Genomic DNA, 19,769 nt, shown 5'->3' with positions numbered 1-19,769 from the left:
CCATGATGCTCCGGGGAGGTTTAACCAAAGCTGTGCGTGGTGCCTGGGGGGCAGGGGACACTGCCATCCTGGGGTCTGCCCGGGCTCGCTCCCCACCGTCTCTCCTTCTCTCCTGTCTTGGAAGTGGCCGGGCCTGCTGAGGCTCAGCCTGCCTGAAGCTGCCTGGCCTCTGGAATCCAGCCCCCAGCAGATGGCCTTGACCCTTCCTCTCGGCCTGAAGCCATCATGGCAGTGAATAGGAAGCATCACGCTCCCTCTCCCAGCCTGGATCCTGCCCACAAGTCCCTCTAGAAACGCAGGACAAAATGGGTCATTGTTCTCTGGACAATAGGTTTCCTCACAGGGAGGGCACCCAGACCTTTGCCACAAGGGCTTTCTTCAAGTGCAGCTGGCCTGGTCCGGGCTGGGGTGGGTCAGCCGAAGGGTGCCTTGACAGGGCTAACTGCTGTGGGCGGAGAGGCTGGGACTCGGGGTGTCACTGAGAAGGGCCCCCAGTGGTTAGTACTTTCTGGGGGCAGGACTGAAAGAGATGAGGGCTGGCTAGGCTAAAAGGATATACATGAGGGCAAGGTTATTCAACGTCACTAATTACCCTCTTTTCCTTCCTCCCCACCCTTATACCTGCTCGTTCTTTCTTTCTTTCTTTCTTTCTTTCTTTCTTTCTTTCTTTCTTTCTTTCTTTCTTTCTCTCTTTCTCTCTTTCTCTCTTTCTCTCTTTCTCTCTTTCTCTCTTCTTTCTCTCTTTCTCTCTTTCTCTCTTTCTCTCTTTCTCTCTTTCTCTCTTTCTCTCTTTCTCTCTTTCTTTCTTTCTTTCTTTCTTTCTTTCTTTCTTTCTTTTTGCGTGACACCTGGCCATGCACAGGGGTTACTCCTGGCTCTGCACTCAGGAATTACCCCTGGCGGTGCTCAGGGGACCATATGTGATGCTGGGAATCAAACTCGAGTCGGCCACGTGCAAGGCAAACACCCTACCCGCTGTGCTATCGCTCCAGCCCCTGCTCTGGCTTTCTATCTGTGCCCTTAACCGTCTCCTTTGTTACCTATATTTTATAACTGTTTGTCTCCGGGTTGGGGGGACTGCATCCAGGGGTGCTCAGCGGCTGCTCCTGGCCCTGTGCTTAGGGAAACATGCAACATCAGGAACTGAACCAGGATTGGAGGCTTAGCAACCTTCACTCTCTCTCCCGTCCTGGACTCTTTATTGCTCATCTGCCTTCCTTGAGGGACATTGGTTACAGGAAGACAGAACTCATTGTTTTATTCACTTTTGTTTCAGGCACTTTCAGACACAGAGCAGGCAGCCAAGGCACATTTGTGGAAGGAATAAAGCAGTTAAATCCCTAGGCTGGAGTCTGCTCATTTGGAGAGTGCAAGAAGCCTGAAGCTCTGCTTGTACTTGGGCCTGAGAAAAATGGTCCCTCGGATCCAAGCATCAGAGCAGACCAAGAGGCCCCACTCCCTTCCCTGAAATAGTCACTTAAATGTCACACAGTTCCTGTGCCCCCAGGTCAGAGTTCATACCTTCCACAAATAGGGCTCAGAGTTTTGGTCTTGGATTTTAGCCTGGGGACCACACCCAGCAGGGCGCGGGGGGGGGGGGGGGGGGGGGGTAAGGGGTGGGGGATGGGGACAGGGGGAGGGGCTCCTGTTGGCTCTCTATGCCCCTCCCTAGCAATGCTGAGGGTACACCAGCTCTCTGGATGGGACCCTTATAAAGAATCAGCTCAAACAGCATCAGCAACAACTCAGGAGCTGTTGGGTCTTCCTCCCTCTAACTTTGTTTCTAAAGCCTGGTGGACTTTAGGCTTCTTAAGGCAGGGAGCTCAAGCACATGCTTAATAAATGGGAGTTTTCAGGAATAAGTGAGTAAATTCATGAATGAGTAGACAGAGCCCCTTCTCTGGCCCTGATCTTTAGGTCACTCCTGTGTCTTGACCGTCCAGGTTAGCAGACAGAAATGTCTGCCTTGGGGCAGAGGAGGCGCTCAAAAGGCTGAGCTGTGCTTTGCAAATGGGAGTCGAACCACAGGGTCCCCCAGGACTGCAGCAAGAGCCCTGCGGCTTCTCCCAGCACTGCCAGGTGTGGCCCCCCAACAAAACCCAAAATAAACAGAAACAAAAACCCCAAAATAAACAAAAAAGACAGAAATACCTGCCTGTTCCACCTAACAAAAATTGTTGTTTTGTTTTTGTTTTGGCTTTTGTATCACATTTTGCTGTGTGCAGAGTTTACTCCCTGTCTCTGTGCTCACTCCTGATTCCCTCCTGGTGGGGCTTAGGGGATCATATGTGGTGTTGGGGATAAACCTGGGTCGGCATTTAAGACCGGCACCTGTACTGTTTCTCTGATGCCACAGAATTGCTGAGAATCAGATGAAGAGATCGGTTCCCAAAGCAAAAGTTGCTTCAAGGTCACTTTGCTTTCCTTCTTCTCCTTCTCCTTCTCCTTCTCTTTTGGGTTTTGGGCCACATCTGACTGCTCAGGGCTTACTCCTTGCTCAGACTTCAAGGGACACTCCTGGCAGTGCTTGGGGAACAATATGTGGTGCCAGGAATTGAACTCCATTTGGTATATTCAAGGCAAATGCCTTACCTGCTGTACAATCTCTCCGGCCCTTTTATTTTCAACAAGGAAACAAACCCAGACAGACGATGTACATGCAGATACGGAAAAGCAGGATGCAACCAACGGTTTGCTCTCTTCGGGACTGGGTTTATTTTGCTCCACCCAGTCAGAGGGAATTGGACTGGATGGAGAAAGCGGCCTCCGAAAGCTGGGGAGGAGCTGAAAGGTGGCTCCCAGCTCAGGTCCCCCTTCCTGCTGTGCGGAAAGTATCAGGAGTGGTGGCACCTATGAAGCAGAGGAGGAAATGGCTTGGGGGAGCACATACCCCCCCCACTAAATACTCTCTGGGGGACAGAGGCCAGGTGCAGGGTGGGAGGAACTGGCCAGAAGTTAATCCCTTTTGGTGATATCCAACTTCCTCACTAGGTGGCCGGTACCTGGAGATGCTTGGGGAGGTCACCCAGATACATACCCAGAGCCCATCTCCACGTCTTTGGGGAGGTCAGAAGTCAGGGGCAGGGTGGGAAAAGGAGGGGCTGGAGCGATACCACAGCTGGTAGGGTGTTTGCTTTGCACGTGCCGACCCGGGTTTGATTCCCAGCATCCCATATGGTCCCCTGAGCACCGCCAGGATAATTCCTGAGTGCAGAGCCAGGAGTAACCCCAGTGCATTGCCAGGTGTGACCCAAAAAGCAAAAAATAAAAAAAAGTCAGGGATGGGAGCATGGGGTGCCCTCACTCCTTGCCTCTCTTCTGTCCTTCCGTTCCTTGGATTCTTTGCCCCCCATCCCCCCCACACACACCTCCTGTGGCTCATAGCTGACACCATTTTGACACGTTTCAAACCTCCTTATATCCTTAGGCCCTCCCTCAGGTCCCGAATCTTTCAGTTTCTCCTGCAAAAGTCTATCTCTGAAACCTCGTTTACCAGCTCCCTGGAGGAGCTCGGAGGACTATTGGAGGCCAGTGACTGCCAGCAGGCCAGGCCCTTACCTCTGTGCTATCTCTGGCCCCACCATCCTCAGAACGGCCACCACAACCTCCCATTAAATGATTGGGAGGAGGCTCACCTCCCATCTCTCAAGACTGTCATTCCAGGGTGGGGCTCCAGGGGACAGGGTGGACGCTGCCAGGGAAAGGGCAGGTGTGTCCAGCACTGTCCCAGAGGAGCTGTGCTCCGTCGTGTGAGGGGGATGTCAGGGCTCTAGCTGGGGGGTGCCCTGGCCCCTTCCGCCTGGAAGCAGAAGCAAGGGAACAGGCCCAGTTTGGAGCCTGTTCAGAGGACTCCCTCTGCGTCCTCTGCGGGTGGGGAGCCGGGAAAGAGAAGGGCAGGGAGGAGAGACCCGCACAAAAAAAAAAAAAAAAAAAAAAAAAAAAAGAGAGAGAAGTCAAAGAAGAGCAGATGGCCCCAGGGAGGGACAGGCCAGACGGAGGGAGGGACAACAACGCCCAAAGAGTAACAGAAGCGGGCCAGAGCGACAGTGTCGCGGGCCCGCTGCTGACCCGGGTTAGATCCCCGGGCACCCCTTCTGGCCCCCTGAGCCCCGCCAGGAGTAAGCCCCGGGCACCACCGCCAATTCCCGCAGAGAGAAACAAGGAGCAGGCGAAGGGAGCGCGGGCCGACGACGGGCATCGGGAGCCGCGCACCGAGCAGCGAGCGCGGGCGCCAAGCGCGCCGCGTGCCCGCGGGGCAGCCGCTCGGGGCCCGGCGCGGCGCGGCGCTGTCCAGCAGGGGGCGCTCGGAGCGCGCGGCCCGACGTGCCCGCGGGGCCCGGGCGGGGGCGGGGCGGGGGCGGAGGGTCCCCCGCGGGGGCGGGGGCGGGGGAGGCGGCCGGGGCCGCGCTGGGTCCCCGCGGCCGTCTTTATAAAGCCCGCGGGGGAGGCGGCCCCGGCAGCTGCGTCGAGCTCCCGCTCTCCCGGCGCACCGACCCCCGCCCCCAGTCACTTGAGCAGGACAGACCCTCGACCTTGGCCAGCTCCGCGTGGGTAAGGACTCGGGGACCCCCGCGACTCCCAGGGACCGCGCGCCCCGCTGCAGCCCACGCGCCCCGGGCAGGTTGGACGTGGCGGCCCGGCGCTGCAGGCTGAGCTCTCCTGCGCCCCGGCTCGCGGCCCGGGACCAGCGTCCTCGGGCCCCGCTCGCTTCATCTGCCGCGTGCGCGGACCCCGGGCAGCCCCCGGGGCACCCCCGGGGCACCCCCGGGGCACCCCCGGGGCGGAGACGGAGGGAGCCCCTCCCGGGCCCACACGCTCCCGCCTGTTGCTTCGTCACCAGGGGAGGGGGCTGCAGCATCCCGGTGTGTGTGTATGGGGGGGGGTGCTAAGGAACTGGGGTGAGAGCGGGCGAGGGGAGGGAGGGGATGGGCCCGGAGCTGGGGGAGTCACCGGAAAGGAGGAAGGGGCGCTCGGAGGAAGACCAGGCACAGCAACCGCCACGGAGCCCCCAGACGGCGAGGAGACTCCCCCCTCCCCCGCCCAGAACACCCACTTCCCCCCCAGGCATGCACAGGTGAGACTGGTTGCCCAAGGGGGTTCGCGGGTTCAGTTTAGGTAAGAAAGAGTTAACCTCGTGGCCGCAACGGGAGGGCGGGAAGCGGAGGAAAGCCCCATTCTCCCCCACCTTTCCCCCCCACCACCCCTTTTCAGTACATAATGGGGCTGGGGGAGGGGGCTTTTCACGGGCTCTGGGTGGAGGTGGGGAAACCCTGCAGATCAAAAGCCCGAGTGGTTCGCAGGCCCCTGAAAGGGCCTCGGAGCCCTGGGAAAAACTCAGATTCCGCGGGGCGGCCGGGGTTGGCTCCGCACGATGAAGAGGAGGGCCAATGAGGACAGAAAGTGGTCTGTGAGCCGCACCCCACCCACGCTTCCTGCATCACCCTCCCTTTACACGGAGGGTTTCAAAACGGAGGAGGGGGGAGGATTGCGTGGGGGCCCGAGGGTTAGTACAGCGGGTAGGACGATTGCCCTGCACGGGGCAGATCCTAGGTTGGATCCCCAGCCCCCCATAGAGACCCCCAGCACGGCCAGGAGTGATCCCTGGGTGCAGAACCACCCGAGTACCAGCACCGCCCGGTTTGGACCCCGCAAACACACACACACATGAAGGCTAGCCCTTGGTTCCTCCCTTCTAGCCTTTTGGGGCGCTGCCTCTCCTTACCTAGACCTACCTTCTTCAAAACTTACCCTTCCCTCCGGCGTTGCCCCTCTCCCCCTGCCCGCCTTTTCCCTCCCGGGTCCCATCTGTTCCTCTGAGCCGGGAGTGGAACTGGGCACGGCTGCTCGGTAGCCCCCAGCAGGACAGGCTTGGGGAGGGCCACCGCCGCCCTGAGCCTCCTATCTGCTAGGGATTGTGTCTCCAAAAGGGTGAAGCCTAACGGGGACCAGAACCCCCACAAAACAGGCCTCAACCAGGTGTGGGGAAGGCAGCCGCAAACGCAACTCTCTTCTGACGGTTGGGTCAAGTCTTTCTAGGTTTTGGTACTGACAGTTCAAAACCAGAATCCGGTGATATGCAAGTGCAGGGAGCAACCGGCGGCAATTACGTAATAGGAGTCAAATGGATGAGCATTTGTGCTTTGTTAAAAGAGGTGGTGGGCTGTGGGGAGCCCAGGGGGCAGGAGCGTGTCCTTCTGCATGCAGGGGCCCCAGGTTTAATCCTTACAGCTCTGTAGAGTCCCCTGAGTGCTCCCAGCCCCCACCAGGTGTGGCTCCAAAGAAATGAATTTAAGGCTGAACAGAAGGTGCCTCCCTGTGTGTGGCCTGGGATAAGTTCTGCCCCTTTTGTGGCCCAGTCTCTACCTCATGGGAGGTCAATGATTTGATTGACCCGAGGGGTCAGTCAAATGCTCCAGCTGGTGAGGGCTGTGATCTGCGGTGTGTGTGCAGTGGTCAGCCAGCGCCTGTGTGGAGGAAAGTAAGGACAGCAGAAAATGCAGTGCTGAGACTGGAGGTGTCACAGCCTCTATACCCTCCCAACTCCTCAGCCACCTTTGCCTTTGCCCTGCGCGTTCCCTGACCTCTGTGCTATAGAGGGGCCTTGGTCCCTCTTGGGCGCAGGGCAAGAGCCTGGAGCTGTGTGCGGGGGAACAGGTGCGGAGCTGGGCTCTCCCCGGTGCACCTTGCCCTCTCTCTGCCTGCTACACCCCGGGGTGGTCCAGTTTGGAAATGGGGCAGATGGCAAACCCCAGTCCTCTCCTATCCTGTGACTTCTCTACTTGATGCTGCCTGCAAGATCCCTGAAGTCCTCACTGGATGTATGGAAAGCTGTCTTGGAGAGGGGAAGGTAAACTGGGATGCTGTCTAGGAGCTGGGGCTGAACCAGAACATCTAGTATTACAAGTTTAGGGGCTGGAGCGATAGCAAAGCGGGTAGGGCATTTGCCTTGCACGCGGCTGACCTGGGTTTAATTCCCAGCATCCCATATCGTTCCCTGAGCACCGCCAGGAAGGATTTTTGAGTGCAGAGCCAGGAGTAACCCCTGAGCATCGCTGGGTGTGACCCAAAAAGCAAAAAAAAAACAAAAGAGAGAATTAAAAGTCTAGGGAGCTGGATGTTCTCATCTCTGGGGCTGAGATCTCCTTTTCAAAATTTTTGGGAGTTTGGGTCACCCCAAATCAGTAGGTGGAGGTTGCTCCTGACACTGCTAGGGCACCCTATGGTGCCAGGATTGAACCTGGAACAAGAGTCACTGTCTCCTTGCCCTGGATGAGACGTTAATCCAGCCCGAACGGGAGGAGCTGTCCATATAGCTCTTTTTGTTTGTTTTTGTTTTGCTCTTGTTTTGGGCCACACCTGGCGGCGCTCAGGGTTCTGCTCTCCGGGATCCCTCCTGGAGGGCTCGGGGAACTGAGTAGGTTCTGGAGATTGAATCCAGGTCAGATGCATGCAAGGCAAGTGCCCTACCCACTGTACTATATAGCTCCAGCCCTAGAACCCAGAGTTCAGGACTGGGAGACAGTGCAGTGGTTTGGCCCACTAGGTTTGATCCTTCGCACTGCAGGACCTGCTGGGTCTTGCTGGGTGTGGCTCTCAGGCCCCTGTGCACGGTCAGGGTGACCCTGGTGGTCTCTGGCACCCGGGGCAGCAGCAGTACCACATCCTTGGATCCCATTATCGAACCACTTGGTTCCTCGTGGGCCAAGTAGGTTGTCCGAGCACTGCTGGGAGCCAACCCCCCCCCCCCATCTCTCCACCCTCCAAGAAAAAGTAAAATAAATAGGTCCAGTTGGAGTTAGTAGTACAAAGCTCAGAACTTGAAGAGAACATTGCAGGGAGGGTGAGTAGGCTGGGCTGAAAACTGGCACTCGGGAATCTCAGCGTGGCCGCAGGAATGCTGACTCAGCTCCCGAGTGCTGCCCGTGTGTGCAGGCTGGAGCGAGCCTCTGCTCTGTGGCTCTCTTGGAGAGATGGGCTCACTCTGAGTTTCTTGGGATGGGGAAGGCAGTGGGGGGGGGGGGGGTCAGGGACCAAGCCCAAGGCCTCATCCATGGCAAGGCATGGGCTCACCAGGCAGCTTGGTGTGACCTCCCTTTCAGCAGGCGGGGTGGAGGGGTTGAAAGTTTTGTAACTTGCAGATGCATTTTCAGCACTACTGTGTGACCTTAGGCAAGTCATTTCCCCACTCTGAGCCTCAAGGAAATCATGGAATGTGGGTTAATAATATATACCTGGCAGCTAACAAGATCACATAAATGACTTTTAACATTCATGTTGATGGTGGTCATTAAGACAGATATTTTTCGGGGGGGGCAGTGTGGGTACCACTTTTGCCACCCCCGGATAATGCCAATGAGCCAGGGTGGAGTTTGGGGGCCAGCACGTGTGTCCTAAAGCGGGTCACTTCGCCTCTCTGACTGTTCGGTTCGTAGTATGCCCTCAGCGAGTTTTATGTGATGACTTAATCTCCAGAGAGCAGTCAAGAACAGTCCTTATTTTCCACCTCTCCCTACTACCCCCAGCATTTTTCATAATTGCTCCCAGAAAAACTTCATGCTTAAACTTTTCCATGCGGAAATTCTCAGCCTCGCTGTGGCATGAAATCAATTGTTTGCATTTAATTTGACTTCTCAAATGAAGGGGTAAAATTTGAGAAGAGGGTAGGGGGCAGGGGGAAGGAGGAGAGGAAAATGAAGTTAAACCAGATGTGTTTTTGTTTAACTGTAGGCTGGTGGTTAAACTGCCCGAGCGTTACCATCCTGCTTTCTGAATTCCAGTAACCGGGAGTCGGGTTTCTCTAAAAATTGTAGTGTTCCTTCCTGGCTAGTAGGGACTTGTCTTCCCCATTATTATTACTATTTTATGTTTCATCGGAGGCCACAGAGTCCTGGCCAGAGAGAAGACCTCACAGATGCTGAGGCTTTCAGACCTAGAAGGTCATTAGAAGTGTGCTCACAGGCCAGAGACAGCCCAGAGAGGGTAAGGGGCCTGCCTGGGGTCACCCGAATTTCTTGGGGCAGAGTTGGACTGAAATTCGGACTTCTGACCTTTAAGATCCTTGACCTTTCCTAAAGGAACTATTACCTTGAATTTGATGTCTCATTTCCATATATATCCCTTGTTATCTTTTTTTTTTTTTTTTTTGTTCTTGGGGGATTGTTTCTGGCTGTGCTGGGGGGTGAGATCAAAAGCTTGTGATCAACTTTCACAGTCATCTCCTCACTCTCAAATTGCTTTTCTTTCTTTCTTTTTTTTTGGGGGCTCTCCGAGAGAGACAGAGGAATCAATCTGGGTCTGCCGCGTGCAAGGCAAACACCCTATCTGCTGTGGTATCTCTCTCTCAGAGAGCCCGGCAAGCTACAGAGAGTATCTTGCCCCCATGGCAGAGCCTGGCAAGCTACCCATGGTGTATTCAGTATGCCAAAAACAGTGGCAAGTCTCACAATGGAGACATTACTCTGGTGTCCGCTCGAGCAAATTGATGAGCAAGGGAATGACAGTGCTACAGTGTTTTTGGTTTTTTTTGGGGGGGTGTTGTTGGGACACACCTGATGGTGCTCAGGGCTTACTCTTGGCTCTGAACCTAGGAATCATTCCTGATGCTGCTCAGAGAACCATATATAGTGCCAGGATTGAGCAGGGTCTGCCATGTGCAAAGCAAACATGCTATCTTTCTGACGGTTCCACTCTTGGTTATTTGGGGGGGGACCAGGGCCTTGGCTCACACCCAAGTACTCAGAGCTCTGCCCAGTTCTCTGCTGGACAGTGGTCCCTCAGGGTGTTTCTTGGGGAACAATGAGGTGTGGGGAGAAGAAGCCATGTAGATCTCAGCAAGGGAGCATAGAAACTCTTGCTCCCCAACCCCCCAATGCTTTCCTTTGAAAACTCTTTAAATACTACCTTGAAAGACTCATCATGTGACTCTTTGTTCACTTGTCTTTGACTTGTACAAAACAGCAGGGTGGGTCCCTCTGAGATCTTGGGTTAAGGTTCTTAGATCTTCCCTGTGTTCCTCCGGGTCTCTTGTTAGCTGGTCACTGAACTGTATCAGGTTTGGTTTGTGTGAGCATCATTTTATTTTTTTTCTCTTCCTCCACCTGTCCCTACTTGGACACAGTCTGTCTGTTAACACGGAGCAGTTAATAACTCACTCCTGACGCCATCTGGGGAGAAAGAGCTTCAGTCAGCTCTTCTGTGGGCTCCCCCTCCCCCTAAGCACCTCTGAGCTGCTGTCCTCTCTGCCTTACGAGCAGCCTGTCCCATGGCTGCGAGTTGAGACTCCAGCCCCACACATTAGAGCACACGAGAAACCAGTGGCATTAAAAAAACATCAGTGGGAGATAATCCTCTGCCCTTGCCAGTGCTACCACCCCCCCAGCCCCCACCAAAGTTACTTTTGTCCTTGAAAGAAAAATGACACAATCCATCTTTCTGCAGGAATTCCATTCTTCCTTATTCTGAAATCATTAAAAATGGTAGTGAAGTGTAGAGAGTGTAGTGAAGACACATGCCTGGCACATGCAAGGCTCTGAGTTCGATCCCTGGCACTACCAGGTATAACTCTGACAGCTCCCAAGCACTGCTGGGTGTGACCACCCCCCCCTACTGTCCCCAAGCAGTTCCGGTGGCCCTAGCATGGCAGACTCTTGTCAGCCTAACTCTGCTGGGGTGGCCCTGGGCGCTGGAGGACTGCTGGGTGTGAGCATTACAAGACATAATGGGGCCAGACAGGAAGTACAGAAGGCAGCGTGCTTGCCTTGCATGTTGCCGACCTGAGTTCCGATCCCTAGTACTGCATCTGTGATCCAGCATAGAGCACAGAGCTAGAAGTAAGCCCTGAGGAGAATCACCAGGCGTGGCTCCTTCAGCAAAAAAAAAAAGAGAGAAAGGTGTCTATCTTTATATATGATGTTACTTTTTGGTTTTGATATTTTGGTTTTTGAGTCACATCTGACAGTGCTCAGGAGCTATTCTAGACTCTGATCTTGAGGATTGCTCCTGGCAGAGCTCAGGGGACTAGTATGCTGGGGATCAGACCTGGGTCTTTCTGTGCAAATGCGGACTAAGCATGCACTTGCCAGTCCTGATGTGTATTATTATTTTTTAAAGGGCTGGGAATGTGGCTCAGCAGTAGAGTCCGTACTTTGCATGTGTGGGGTCCTGGTTTTGATCCCTCGTACCACAAACAGAATAAATAGTACTTAGTTCCGCAGCTTTAGTTAACTTATGAAGATAAACAGAATTCCTCAAAGCACCTCTCAAGCTTGTGCCTGTATCAGCTGAGGTTTTGTGAAAATGCTACGTTTCGATTGTTCCCTTTCATCTAACTCAGGATTAACTTTTCAGGAATATCTCTCTCAAGAAACCAGCTCTTTTTTTTTGTTTTTTGTTATTTTTTAAAAAATTTTATTGATTCACCGTGAGAGATAGTTACAAGCTTTCATGTCTGAGTTACAATCTCACAATGATCAAACACCCATCCCTCCACCAGTGCACATTTCCCACCACCAATATCCCCAGCATACCCCCCCTTTCCCGCCCTCCCCTGCCTCTGTGGCAGACAATGATCTACTGTCCCTGGGTGTCAGGTCTTGTGTTATGTTATTTTATACATCAGTTTGAGTGACCATTGCATTGAGCTTGCTCTCTTTACGGAGAAGGAAACTGAAGTTCATTGTAGTTGAGTCCAGTAACTTTCTCAAGGGTCACAGCTAGGAAATGCAATGAGACTCAAACCCTGATCTCATGGCCCTTGTGAGGGGAATCACAGCCAGCAGTGTCTGTGCCTGTTCCTGGCTGGGTACCTATTCCTTGGATGGGTGGGGATCAAACCTGGGCTCCCACATGTGAAGCATGAGCCATCTGCCTAGTCCTGCATGTATATTTCTTCTTTGACACTTTTTTTTTTTTGACTTTTTGGGTCACACCCCACAATGCATAGGGGTTACTCCTGGTTCTGCACTCAGGAATTACGCCTGGCGGTGCTCAGGGGACCATATATGGGATGTTGGGAGTTGAACCTGGGTCTGCTGCATGCAAGTCAGACTCCCTACCAGCTGTGCTATCGTTCCAGCTCTTTTGACACATTTACACATTTTATCTATTCCATTAATGCTTAATTAACTATTACTGTTGTCCTTAAGGTAACATGTTTACAGTAGTATTAACATTCATACATGTTTTCTTTTTCATTCCTAAATCTCTGTTTTTATATTTATGTTTTCTGGTGGGGCTGGAGCATTAGCACAGTGGGTTAGGTGTTTGCCTTGCACGTGGCTGACCCAGGTTTGATTCCTCCCGCCCCTCTCCAAGAGCCTGGCAAGCTACCCGTTTTTTGGCTATTCGATATGCCAAAAACAGTAAAGTCTCACAATGGAGACGTTACTGGTGCCCGCTCGAGCAAATTGATAAGCAATAGGGTGACAATGACAGTTTTCTGGTGTACAGTTACTGCACCTAACTGTCACCATGTATGTTATTTTGTTGTTGTTGTTAGTATGCGAGTGAGACATCTGTTTTCAGAGGGATCCTTTGTCTTGCCTTTTGTAAGGTGAGATGGGGTAGGCAGCTGCAGAGGGAGGGGACCAGGGACAGCTACTCCTGGTTGGCAGGTGTCCCTTCTCCCAGGCAACAAGTTTAGCCTAGACACCCCAGCCCCCACCCCCCTTCTAACCAAGAAGGGAAGGAATGATTCTAGCAGAGAGCACTCAAACCCTGAGCAGCCTAGATTTGCACCCTGGCCTTAACATTCATTTCGTTTCTTGTGATCTTTACTATGTATTGGTTTTGTTTCTTTTAGCCACACCCAGCAGTGCTCAGGGCTCACTCCTGGCGGGGCTCAAGGGACCATATGCAGTGCCAGGGATCCAACTTGATCCACTGCGTGCAAGGCAAGTGCCTTAGCCACTAGATTGTTTCTCTGATCCTCTGGCTTTTCAATTGCCCTGCCTTGGAGATGTTGAGGGAGGCCAACTTTAGGACCGTCCCACTTTCTGTATGGAAAATAGTTGGCATGCACGCCACCACTCACCTATCCTGCACCTATACCAGGCATCACTAATTAATACTATTCACTTTTCTTCCAGACCTCATACATTCTGAATTCTAAAAATTAAAAATTTTTTTTTCTTTGACCACACCCAGCAGTGTTCAGGGCTTACTCCTGGCTCTGCATTCAAGCCTTGCAGGGCTTGGCACCATATCATATGTGATTCCAGGGAGCTAACCCCGTTGGCCATCTGAAAGGCAAGCACCGTAGCCTGCTGTATTATCTCTCCAGCTCTTCCTCATGTCCCTTCTTTTTTTTTTTTTAAAATTTTTTAAAGTTTATTTTATTTTGGGGCTGGAGTAATAGCACAAAGGGTAGGGTGTTTGCCTCGCACACGGTCGACCCGGGTTTGATCCCCAGCATCCCATATGGTCCCCTGAGCACTGCTAGGAGTAATTCCTGAGTGCAAAACCAAGAGTAACCCCTGTGCATTGCCATGTGTGACTCAAAAAGAAAAAAAATTATTTTTTTATTAGTGGATCACTGTGAGGTCTCATGTCCTTTTTTTTTTTTTTTTTTTTTTTGCTTTTTGGGTCACACCCTGTGATGCACAGGAGTTACTCCTGGCTCTACACTCAGGAATTATTCCTGGCGGTGCTCAGGGGACCATATGGGTTTCTGGGAATCAACCCGGGTCGGCCGCATGCAAGGCAAACTCCCTACCCGCTGTGCTATCGCTCCAGCCCCTCACGTCCCTTCTTAATGCAGTCTTCCTAGAGCCCCAAGTGACTACTGAATGTAGACCAGAAAGATTAAAGAATATCGTGGACAGGGTTGGGGAACTAGGTCAAGGGGTAGACCACCCCCATCTTGGTTTTGATCCCCAGCACCCCATTTGGTCCTCGAGCCTGCCCGGGGTGATTTCTGAGCTCAGAACCAGGAGTAAGCCCTGGGCACAGCCAGATGTGGCACAAACAAACAAGGGAATAGTCCCTGGGAACTGCCAGGTATGGTCCTAAAACAAAAGCAAAATCAGAAATGGGGAGGGGACCTTTCCTGGTCCTGGGGCACGCAGAGATGCTCCAGTCCTGTGGCAAAGGACACTGGTTTCTGGGGCTGTGCACAGTCCAGGCTTTACGAGTGAAAAGGAATTGGGGAGTTTCTGACATCTTGGAGCCTGTCAGTAACCCTTTCCTACACCCAAATACAGTCAAGTCAGTAGTTGTAATAATAATAGCGGCAAAAGTGACAGCTCTTGAATATTAATTACCAAACCACAAAGTCAAGTGCTCTGTATGCATTCATACCTTTACTCCTGATCACAGCTCATTTTTGTTTTTTATTTTTGGCTCACTCCCAGTGGCGCTCAGGGCTTACTCCTGGCAGTGCCGTGCCAGAGATGGAGTGTAGTGCCCTACCCGCTGGACTCCCTCTCCAATCCCATTTCTTCAACTGAGTTAAATGACTCAGAAATGAGATCATTTGCCCGAAAGTACTTTCTCAAATGCATTCAGGAAAGTAAAAAAAAAAAAAAAAAATCTAGACTCGGAATAGATGAATTTCTGAAGAATTTAGAGCTTTGGGAGGGCGAAGGGGGTGGGAGACAGATGCTAGACTGAGCAGTTTTGCTTGCCCCTGGCTCAGTCCCTAGCACTGTATGGTGTCCGAGTACCACCGGGTGACCCCTAAACACTAGGAGTGACTCCGAAACACCAAGTCACGTGTTCCTTCCCTTTTCATCAATTGTTCTGTTTTGTACCTGGTGGTGCTCAGGTGCTCTGTGTGTGTGTGTGTGTGTGTGTGTGTGTAATGCAGTGCTGAAAGGCAGCAGTCATGCGTGCTAACCCCAGATTTCCTGCATGCAAAGGCATGTCTTGTGCCCTTAGAGCTTTCTCTCTAGGCCCAATCATTTAATTTTATTTATTTTAATTTTGATTTTTTTTGGCTTTGAGCAACAACTGGTGGTGCTCAGGGCTTGCTCCTAGCTCTGTACTCAGGGACTACTCTTGGTGGGGCTTGGGAGACCACATAGGATGCTGGATATTGAACCCGGGTTGGCCAGGTGCAAGTCAAGAGCCCTACCCACTATACTATTACTCTGGCCCACAAATCTTTTTTATTTTAATTCTGTCTGCTTATTTGTCACTATCACTGTCATTCTGTTGCTCAATGATTTGCTCGAGCGGGCACCAGTAACGTCTCCGTTGTGAGACTTATTGTTGTTACTCTTTTTGGCATATTGAATATGCCATGGGGAGCTTGCCAGGCTCTGCCGTGCGGGCGAGATACTCTTGTAGCTTGCCGGGCTCTCCGAGAGGGACGAAGGAATCAACCCGGGTTGGACACATGCAAGGCGAATGCCCTACCCGCTGCACTATTGCTCCAGCCCATCTGCTTATTTATCTTTTTAATATTATATTCCTACTCTATCTCCCTCCCCTCCCACCCCTTTCTTCTCATGAGGTAACTTTCTATTATTCACAATACTGGGCCTCTTGAGAGTCAGGGTGTGGAGTGACACTAGCCCATACCTGGCAGTACATGGGTGACTCCTGCCTCGCTTGGGAGTGACCCCTGGCGGTGCTCAGGCGCCCAGATATGGTTGCTGGGAATTCATGAGTTCCTGACTCTACTATCTCTGGCTCCTGATTTGTCCATGTGGGGGGTTGACACCGGAGTGCAGGGACAGGGTTTAGATCCCGCAGTGACAAGGACAGACCCTAGGGTTCCTGCATGCGCTCCAGTCCCTTGGAGCCATGTTTCCTGTTCATTAATTTTATGTCCTTATATTGTACATGTAGGTGAAATCCAGCGTTTGTCTTTTTCCTTCTGATTTATTTCCCTTCTGCTCCTTTCCCTCCAGCATCTTCTATTCTACTAGAAACGGAAACTTTCATCTTTCTTTACAGCTGAATAAATGACTATCCCATTGAAAAAATATGTCGCATCTCGAGCCATTTATCTATCCAGGGGCACCTTAGGTTAGCTGTTGGGAATAACGGGGAAATGCTGGCATGAATGTGACACTCCTTTATTTGAAAATGCCAGATGGCAGTTTTACAGTTTCATTCACACAATATAACATGCCCAACGACTATTTGTTTTCTTCATTCACTGCACAGCCTGCCTGGCGTCGGGATTGGTGACTCGATGGCCAGCTGGGCTGCTCTTTCCGCAGTTGCTTTGCGATTTTTGGAGGCGGCATGGGGAGCGATCTCCGCACAGTAAGATTTGTTGCCCCTCTGCTGGCTGAAGCGGGCAGGCCTGTGTGCGCTCCTCACCTCCCTAGGTGGAGATCCACTGGTCTGGGGCCCTGGGGCCTTCCCCGTGTCACACCCTGAGACCGGCCCAGAGAGAGGGAGACCAGGCCCCTGGGAGGTTTCCAGGAAGGGAGACCAACCTGCCTGTCATCCCAGCCCTGATTGCCTGGCCTGCTCACAGCTGACATGGACAGCCCTCCCTGCCCATAGGGGCCCTTCACAGTAGCTCAGAAGGAGGGAGGGGTTTCCAGGGAGACAGAAAGGATACTCAGAGAAGGTAAGGAACTGACTCAGGGTGACACAACTATTGCTCAGTGGAGCTGAAACTTGAGCCTAGAATCTGGGGTCTTTCTTTTCTGCCTCCCAGTTGGCCGAGCAGGCTGGTTGGGACTCTGATGAGGCAGGGTGGGTCTGTATTGGGGGCGTCTGGTCCAGAGATCCTTTGTTTAGTCACAGTGAGAACTGTAGTTGTTTGAATTCCCCATCAGTGCTGGGATCGAACCAGGGGCTCCTACAGGCAGAACCTGTGTGACCTCAGCCCTTGGAGCACTCTTCCTTGCCCCTTTGTCCCATCTTTATCAGAAGGGCAGAAAAGGAAAGGGTTTTGGCAGAGGTCACACATAGGCAGCGAAGCTGGAGTTTGAACCTGAGCCGCCTGGCTTCAGCGTGTGGGCCCGTGATCACTTAGTAAATATTAGATCCATTTCTGCAGGCCAGATGTGGAAACTCAGTCTTGAACCTGACGCCTCCTTCAGAGCTAGACTCCGAGAAGGGAGGCGGCGGGGAGCACTCAAGAGGCGTTGAGCCTCTGGCAGCAGTGGGCTACGTGACTCGCCTGATGCCCTGAGCCAGAAGTGAAGAGTTTAATCTGTTCCCTGTGATTTCTGGGGGGCAGGAAGGGCAGTGGGAGTGGGCATTCCGGGTGCCTTCAGGATCAGGGTCAGGAGGAGGCCAAAGCTGTTATCCAGGCTGACGCCATGTTTCTCAGAACCTCCTGGCGTTGGCCCCGGCGGGGTCCTGCAGTCAGCCTGGTCCTCTGACTTTCTCCCCTGGGGTTCGGAGTCAGGCACTGGCTTGTGTGAGACCTTTGCTCTGAAATTTCCTCCCTCAGTACCCACCTCCCTGGTTCGACCCTCCTGCCCTCTGTCCCCTTCGGGAGGAAGCAGAGCCTTTTCTCTTGAATGACAGAGTGTTTCCTGACTGGGCCCAGGCCAGGCCGGGCTCAGCTGTGCAATCAAGCCTGGCACTGGGGCTCCGGGTCGGGCTGCCAACCCGCAAGGACGGTGGTAGGAGCGTGAGATGAGAGCATGGTGCTTGGTGGTCAGAGCACAGACCCAGGTGGCACTGGCCTCAGGCTTTGTTCCCTGAGTGTCTGAAGTGGCACCTGGTTGGGGACGAAAGGGATATTCCTGCTGGAGTGGCGTTTCTTTATTCTTTTTTGATTTTTGGGTCACACTCTGGTGCTCAGAACTTAATCCTGACTTTACTCGGCGATCACTCCTGGTGGTGCTCGGGAACCCTGTGGGATGCTGAAGATCAAACCCAGGCCAGCTGCATGCAAGGCAAGTGCCCTATACACGGTACTATTGCTCTGGTCCCAGGAGTGACTTTTCTTGTCAGCTCACCTTGTGTCTGCTTCTTGCAACCTGTTGCAGGCATGAGGGAGGGAGCCAAGTGGTGAAGGGTGAAAAGATGGGGCATACTGACACTGCAATGTGTGCATGCTTCCTGCAGCAGACATTTCCTTAGCACCCTTGCCTGTTGGTCTCAGGACCTGTTGGTCCTCCACCATTTATGGAGGAATCTGGTTTGTGCCTTTCTAGCCTTGGCTCATGGGGAGAGGGTTGCAGAAGAGACGCATTCAGAGTCTCAGGAAAGGAGAGCACCCCGAAACCCAGCCTGACCGAGTGACTGCAGAGCTTTCTGGAGAAGGCTGTGCACTGAGCACCTGCTGGAGGCAGGTGTGGGTCTCCTGCGGTGTAGTGCAGTGAACCCCACCAGGTCTTTCTGGAGCAAGTACCCCTGAAAATAGAGAGCGGGTAAGAAAGGTTGGAGCATTCCAGAGGATGAGGAAGGCACTTAGGCTGGGGCAGCTGGGAGGGGTGCTGATGGGGACTTGTCACCCAGAGAGACAGGGAAAGACCTCCCAAAGGTGGTAGCCTTTGCACTGCTCAGATAAACTGAGTTCAGACCTCAGGGGACCATGGTCCAGGCAAGGAACAGCCAATGCAAGATAAGAGTGGACAGGATTCTCACCTTGCACACAGTGACCCGGGTTTGATCCCCAGCACCGCGTGTGGTCCCTGAGCATTGCCAGGAGTGATCCCTGAGCATAGAGCCAGGAGGAAGCCTTGCACTGTCAGGGATGGCCACCCTCCAAAAAAGTTTGAGGGTCACACGCTTTGTATGCAGGAGGACTGGGTGCCCAGCACTAACAGGATTGGGGTGACTCGCACCGAGCCTAGGGTGTGCCCTGAGCAGTTCTGAATTTCCCACAAATTTCCCACCCCTGCCCCCCATAAGAAAGAGAAAGAGGGGCTGGAGTGATAGCACAGCGGGTAGGGCGTTTGCCTTGCATGTGGCCGACCCGGGTTCGATTCCCAGCATCCCATATGGTCCCTCGAGCACGGCCAGGGGTAAATTCCTGAGTGCAGAGCCAGGAGTGACACCTGAGCATCGCCGGGTGTGACCCAAAAAGCAAAAAAAAGAGAAAGAGTTCGAGCAGATGCTGCTTTCACCCTGATAGGTGTAAGTGGGCTCTGTGGGGCCCCAAGATGGAAAGTGTCCCCAGGTCACAAAGGGAAGATGAGAAGCTGCAACTGCCATCCTGAATCTGGGGTTTGCTTTCCCTTGCCTTTTGAATTGGCACTTATTTATCTAGATATATGGGGGTGAGGGGTTGGGCCACACCTGGTGGTACTCGGGCCTTACTCCAGCTCTCTGCTCACTACTGGCGACTTGGGGACTGTGTGTGGTGCCCAGAATCAAACCTTGGTCGACTGCCTGCAAGTGCCTGCATGTACTATCACTCTGACCCTTCTCTGTATTTTGTGTGGTGCTGGGGATTGAATCCAGGTCTCTTGCATGCAAGGCATGTGCTTTGTGCTGACTCGCATCCCTGGCCCTAATTTGTAATTGATAAGTGACTATATATATATATATATGTATATATATATGTGTGTGTGTGTGTGTATATACACATATGTACATATGTGTATATATACACACATATATATATATTTTTTTGGTGGTGTCAGGGATCAAACCCTTAACTGTTGACCTACATTCCTGGCCCTAGGTGTTTATTTTGATTAACGTTTTTATTAGTATTTTGTAAATTTTAATATATTATCATTGAGGTTTAATGTTACATCTCAACTGATTTTACTTTGATCAGTAAGTTCTTTAGAGATGTTTTAAGTTTTGGAGTCTGCGGAATTACTCATCCTTTAAAAAATGTAATTTCTAACTTGTACTGAGGACAGAGAATGTGGAATCTGTAAACTTGTTATTTAAAATGT

General features: G+C 52.5%; 1 protein-coding gene across 1 annotated transcript in view; it reads left to right on the top strand.

The window, feature by feature from the left end:
* Positions 1-4,405: 4,405 nt before the first annotated feature.
* The window catches only part of ALPL (alkaline phosphatase, biomineralization associated), a 59,221-nt gene continuing 43,857 nt past the window's right edge, over positions 4,406-19,769 (top strand). The window contains exon 1 of the mRNA XM_055138954.1: positions 4,406-4,551. The gene's annotated coding sequence lies outside the window, so the exon portion shown is untranslated. The remainder of the gene's footprint in view (positions 4,552-19,769) is intronic.

Source organism: Sorex araneus, chromosome 5 (assembly GCF_027595985.1).
Source record: "Sorex araneus isolate mSorAra2 chromosome 5, mSorAra2.pri, whole genome shotgun sequence".
NCBI lineage: Eukaryota > Metazoa > Chordata > Mammalia > Eulipotyphla > Soricidae > Sorex > Sorex araneus.
This window is presented reverse-complemented; position numbering and strand designations above follow the sequence as displayed.